Below are 6,202 nucleotides of genomic sequence, written 5' to 3'. Positions count from 1 at the left end.
GCCCGGCCCGTCCGCGGCGGGGGCGCCTCCCAGCCGCTCGCCAGCGGGGCCCGCGCAGGGCCGGGCGGCCGGCTGGGCCCGGGGGGGGGGGGGGGGGGGCGGAGACGCCTCTGAGGAGCCGGGCGGGAGCCGGAGCCCGCGCGGAGGGAGGCTGGGGGGGGGCCCCCCGGGCGCCGAGGGGGGCGCGGGGGCGCCTGAGCCCCGACAGCTTGTAAACCACGAAGGAAAGGCAAACAATTAAAATTAAAATGGCTGGTCAGTCAACCTAGGTGTAAAGTGGGGGCCCCGCTGCGGTCCAGGAGGCTCTGGGACTCGGGGGGCCGGAAGGGGACGCTGCCGCGCCGCGAGGAGCGGCTGCTCCCTGGCCTTGGACTTGCGACAGAGCCTGGGGGCCCTGGAGGGAGACAGTGCGAAGAGACCTCGGGGGACACTGGGGGGACACTGGGGGCCCACAGCATCCGCTGCTGTGGCTCGGGCTCGGATTTTGCCCTTCGTCCCGGGCCTGCCCAGCCCCTTCGCCCCTTTCCTAGGGTCCCCCCAGAAAGTGCCGTAGACTTACGGCGAGTTTTCGGGCCTCAGCAGCCGGCTTCAGGCAAACCCTGGTCCCCCTGCCCTTACCCAGCGGGGGTGGGTGATCGGCGTGTTTTATTGCGAACCTTGTCCTTTCTTCCTGCGCGCACTGGCCCGTTACAGCTGCTTGACACTCAGTACGCCCTGTGTTTGTGCACACAGGTGGCTGCACCCCACCAGATGGTGCAAGTTTGGGGTCCTGAGGACCCCTCAGTCTACCCACTGACAAGCAGGATCAATTTTGGTTACAGCTTGCGTGTGCCTTTGTTCAGGGACCGCTGGGTGGGGACACGCGAGAGCCGCAGCCTGAGGGGAGAGTCTAGAGCAGCAACAATGGGGAGTGTTGTTGGCCTCTCTGACAATAAAAAACAGATCAGCCTGAAAAGTTTTCTGAGAAGGCAAGATCAACTCACCCCTACAAATAAAGCTGAACTCAACCTATTTTGTGAGGCCAACATAAAATATGAACAAACTTGGGCCTCCCTGGGGGCGCAGCGTTAAGTCCCAGCACTATGAAGCTGTCGGCAGCCACTGCAGCCTGAGTTGGATCCCTGTCCAGGGAGCTACCCACAGGGCGCAGTCAGTCTGCCTGTTCTGCTCCGCACTCTCTCTCTGGGGAATCCTCTCACCCCCTGTAACTCTGGCCTGCATCCCAGTTCTTGTTGCATCAATAAATAAAATAGATCTTAAAAAAATAGATATGAATGGACTTTTGGCAAGGCATGGACACAGCCTGCTATGGAGAGCTGGGCACTGGGCCAGGCCCGCCCCAGCCTCAGCCCCCCAAGTGCTCCTGGAGCCTGCAGAATCACCTCTGGGGTAGCCCAGATATTCTCCTGAAAGCATTTTCCTTGGGATAAAATCTTTCGTCTCCCCAGTTCTTGACTTTCTCACACACAAGTTGCCCGCCAGAGACCATGAGCTTAAGACACCCATGTCGACCCTCCTAGAAATTAACACAGGCCCACCCACTTTTCTGTCACTGCTTCTCTCAACTATGCCCTGTCCTGAGAAAACCTGCTTGTCTCCACACGTTCTATAAACCACGCTCTACCTGGGGGAGAGGATCTAAGACTCAGCTGACTGGGACACCTCTGCACCCAGTCTCTCTGCTGCATTAATCCTCGTTTACTTCAGAGACTATTTCAGAGAATATGCCCCTTCTTTGGTGCTGAGTGCTATTTATCCATTAACAAATCCATGTTGGCGACCAATCCAAGCATGGCGACCTGAGATTAGCAGCCTGAGCATCTTAGTCCCAGCCTTTTGCTCAGTCCCTGGTATGCAACTCAGTCCCTGGTATGAATCTTGCTTCACATACCGCCAAGAGGCAGAATGCACCTGGGGGTCCCGTGACTGCTGGCCCTTGACTCGCTCCTTAATGTGCAACCATACGACTCTCTTCTTGGTATGTTGGTATGTAGCCACGCCACATCTGGCCAGGCACAGCTGCCAGTGCAAACCCGCCTGGACCCAGCAAACACTGAAAGGGCAGATAAGCCCCTGACCTCCGACAGGGTCAGCCTCGGGTCGCCAACCCGCTGAGTCAGTGCCGGGGCAGTGACCTGCTCCTTGTCAGCCGGTGTCCGCGCTTCCTTTGTGCCCATAACAGGTGTCTGTGGACCAGGCATGTATGAGAAATCAATTCCTCAGTCTTTAAATCTTTATTTTCTTGAGAAAATGTGTGCGAGGTTTCCATTTTATAACCTCTGGTTATGTTACGGATTGCCATTCTTTCAGGTTTCAGAGAAGAGACAGGCAATATTTCGTCAAGGGATTTTAAAAAGCCAGTGAGTGACATTTGAATGAGGGAGAATATTTTCCCAGGTGATGGGGGAGGGGCGATCTGGCTAAGTGGGCAGCAGACCAAAGGGGGACAGCGCCTCTTGCCAGAGCTCCAGGGAGGGCCTCTTCCACTGGCCAGGCACAGGGCAGCTCCCCAGAGCTCTGCTCCTAAGGGGGTTCAGTTGATGGCTTTTGACCAACTGATGTTTTTTAACTTCTCAGTGTTGTGCAAGGGGCACGCAGGAATCACGCTTTCTCCTGTTGGAGTGGGAGCAGCTCTCCCCACCCGCTGGGTTCTTCTAGGGCTGGTCAAACAGTCCGGTTAGCATCATACAGATTAGTAGGAGAAAAGAACAAATTTAACTACATACCTAGAGAGATGTGGATTCTGAAGCTAATTCCTGAGCTAAAGAATAGCATCGGGGACTGGGGCTTCAAGGAGAGGAGAGAGGGAGCTCCATAAGGGGGTGCCCTGTGATTAAGACCAGATGCTCTGGAATTAGATGTTCGCACTGCCAAACAGATAAGTTTCTCCTGTAGAAAGCTCATTTCCAACAAAAATCCTTACTCAAGTTACTGCTCCCAGTTTTCACTCTTCTAGGTATCTAGTAAAAGGCACAGAAAATGCTTCAGAGGCGCCTGCAGGGGCTCCATTGAGCTCAGCTAGAAATAATCCTCATGCTAAGTGGCTGTTTTGAGAGGCCTGTTCTGCTGCGGTGGGGAAGGTTGTTCTGAGCATCTTGGGAGGGCCATCCGTGTATCTCAGGGAGGCCTGTCCTCAGCGATCTCTTAAAAACCAGTGTTTGTCTTCCATTCACCAAAGTCCCAGATCAGTGTCTAAAACTCACCCCCAGAATTTCCATTAGATTCCTCTGGTAATGCCTTTACACGCCCCCCCCCCCCAATTAAACTTTCTCTTCTTGCATTGAAATTAAAATCCTCACCCAGTGTGTGATCTTTGTGTTGTGTTAATTTTGGGCATTCATACTGTTACAGGGCAGAGAAAGGGCACCCCAGAACCCCCAAACCCACCTGCTCTAAATAGGTTTTGCCATCTGTAGCATCAATACAAAACATGTAAGACCTTTAATGGAAAGGCACTTTAATACAATTAGTGTGCAATACAGGAAAGACAAGGAATTTGGTTTCTAAATCAAGCACCCAAAGTTACCCGTCCCCTCATGGGTAAAAGTCCACCCAAACGGGATTGGCCCAGAGCAAGGCCCGAAAGCTGCCCCAAGTCTAAAAAACCTTCTGGCGGGAACCCATGGAAAAGGGTCAGAAACAGCGACACATGTCTGGAGGAAAAAAGCAAAATCAAAACCAAGATAAAAGCTGCCACCTCCCCACTGGTCTCTCCCCAGGTCTGTTTCAAACAGTCCAGGAGCAAGAAGCAAGTGCAGCTTCTTCATGTCCTTGGTCTCCATGTGCCTCCTCCAGGCCTCCTGTTTGCTTTCCATCCTGTTTCTGTCCTCCAGGCTCCTCTCCAGCTTCTCCTCCCTGCTCAGCTCCACCCTCCTTTGGGTGGGGGAGGAAGCCTGGAACCTCCCCTTTTCTTGGGTGCCGCCCAGTTACACTCCTAGTTTTGGTTAGTTGCTGCTCTTGGGAACAAACATCAGCTATTTCCTGATGAGAAACGGGTGTGTCTCCACCTGAAACTTCTCCATTTGGAAAATACACCAAATGCTAGATAACTGATTTACAAACACAATTTTGAAACTCAATTTATATATAAACTAGAGATTTCCCTATTTCACCCTTTGCCTCCATTACTTCAATCATTCAGGAACTAACCGATTTATTTTAAACAAGCTGCAAAGCTTCTTTGTGCTGCAGTTTGATTCTTAATTCCCAATATTTATATCAAATACTGAATTATTTGACTTATTGTTTTGCTTTATTATACTGGTATATTTGTTAAGTTTCTTTTTTTTAAGTCTTTATGCATACAAGAACTGGGGTATAGGCTAGAGATGTGAAGGGTGAGAGGATTCACCAGGAACAGAGTGGGGAGCAGAACAGGCAGATTTACTGAAATCCACTGCTTCCCCCTAACAAGGGGAGCAGCGGGGAGACAGGAGAGGTCTGCTGCGCCCTGTGGGGAGCTCCCTGGCTGGGGATTGAACTCATGCTGCATTGGCTAAAGCTAGCTTCATAGGTTGTGTCTTTTTTAACTTTTTTGTTTGAAGATTTATTTTTATACAAGAACTAGGTACAGGTCAGAGGCGCGGGAGGGCGAGAGGATTCACCAGACACAGAGCGGGGAGCAGAACAGGCAGATAGACCGAAGACACCGCTGAGGGGAGCAGCGAGCGAGACAGGAGAGGTCTGCTGCACCCTGTGGGTTTCTCCCTGGCCAGCCAGGAATCGAATTGGCGCTGCAGAGGCTGTGGACAGCTTCACAGCACAGCGCTCAACCTGCTGCTCCACCGGGGAGGACCCCATAGGTTGCGTATTTGTTATAAATATATTTGTTATAAATATATTTGTCACCAATTTTGGTTACAGACAACAGCTGGATATGAATCACAGCAACAGGGGGACCAGGCAGCCTAAAGGGGGGGCAGGAGCCAGTGCCTAGGGCTGAGGCCCCAGGGGCTTCCACTCCCGCTCTGCCATTAGCAAGTGTCTGGATTTATCTGACCCTCCCTTTCCTTATCTGGGATGGCGACTAGGGTTAGATGAGCTACTTGAGAAAGGTCTACCAACGGTGGAAAGATTGGTTTCTTTCCTCCACTGTTCTTCCTCCTTCGAAAACTTGCACCAGCATCCTTGGTTCCTGTTCTGACGGTTGTAGGAGGGGGCCCAGGGAGAAGGGAGGCTCCAGTTTCCCCGCCCCACCCAAGGGAGGGTGGAGCTGAGCTGGGAGAAGCTGGAGAGGAGACTGGTGAAGGCAGGAAGGAGGATGGGGAGCAGGAGGAAGCTGGCGGAGGCACGTGGGGCAAACCAGACTCTGTGGAGAACCCTGACCTAGAAAGGGGAGCTTGGGGAGCCACAGCTCCTGGCCCTCCTGCGCCGTTGGCCTGCAGCAGCCTGGCCCCAGCCACGGTGCGGCTCCCTTGTCTGCCCCGCCAGGTGCCCGCAGGAGCCAGGCCCACAGGCCCGAGCTGGGCGAGTGCCTCTTCTGCTCCGGGCCCTGGTTCAGAGGCACGCCAGTCAGTCTCCTGCAGAAAGTGGGCGCACCCTTTGGCTCCCCTTCCCTGCCAGCCCCTCCCCCACACACCTAAGTTGGGGTTTTGAGTGACTCAATTACTCAGTATCTGTGAAGTCACATGGAAAGAGAGCATCCCGATGTCTTTGCTCATTTAGCATGGGCTTGGGATTCAGGACAAGATGCCTTCCTGGTGGCGCAGGGGTTAGTCTCAGTGAAGCAGATGTTTCCCAAGACTGCTGTTTGGGGGAGTCCAGCGCTTTGATTCTGCTGCTTGGGGAAGCGAAGAAGGTGCTGGTGTTATAGGACAGGAAGAGGGGCAGCCCAAACCCCAAATCGACATATGAAACAAACACACCGGAGAAACCAAAAATCACATTTGCTCTTATGGTAGCCAGCGCCACAGGGAAGCCCAATTTCCCCATGGGGCTTACTAACCACGGATGGCTCTGTCCTAAATCACGTTGGACGCCAAATCTGTTATAGGCCAGGGAGAGGGGCAGCCCAAACCCCGCAAACCTGTCTATTCTAAGTGGGTTCTGCCATCCGCCGCATCAACACAAGACATAGGAGACTTTAATGAAAAGGAACTTTAATAAAACTAGGAAACAATACAGGAAAGGCAAAGAATTTAGTTTCTAAATGAAGCACCCAAAGTGACCTGTCCCCTCGTGGGTAAAAGTCCATCCAAATGGG

This window comes from Talpa europaea (genome assembly GCF_964194135.1).
Source record: "Talpa europaea genome assembly, contig: HAP1_SCAFFOLD_135, whole genome shotgun sequence".
Classification (NCBI taxonomy): Eukaryota; Metazoa; Chordata; class Mammalia; order Eulipotyphla; family Talpidae; genus Talpa; species Talpa europaea.
This window is presented reverse-complemented; position numbering follows the sequence as displayed.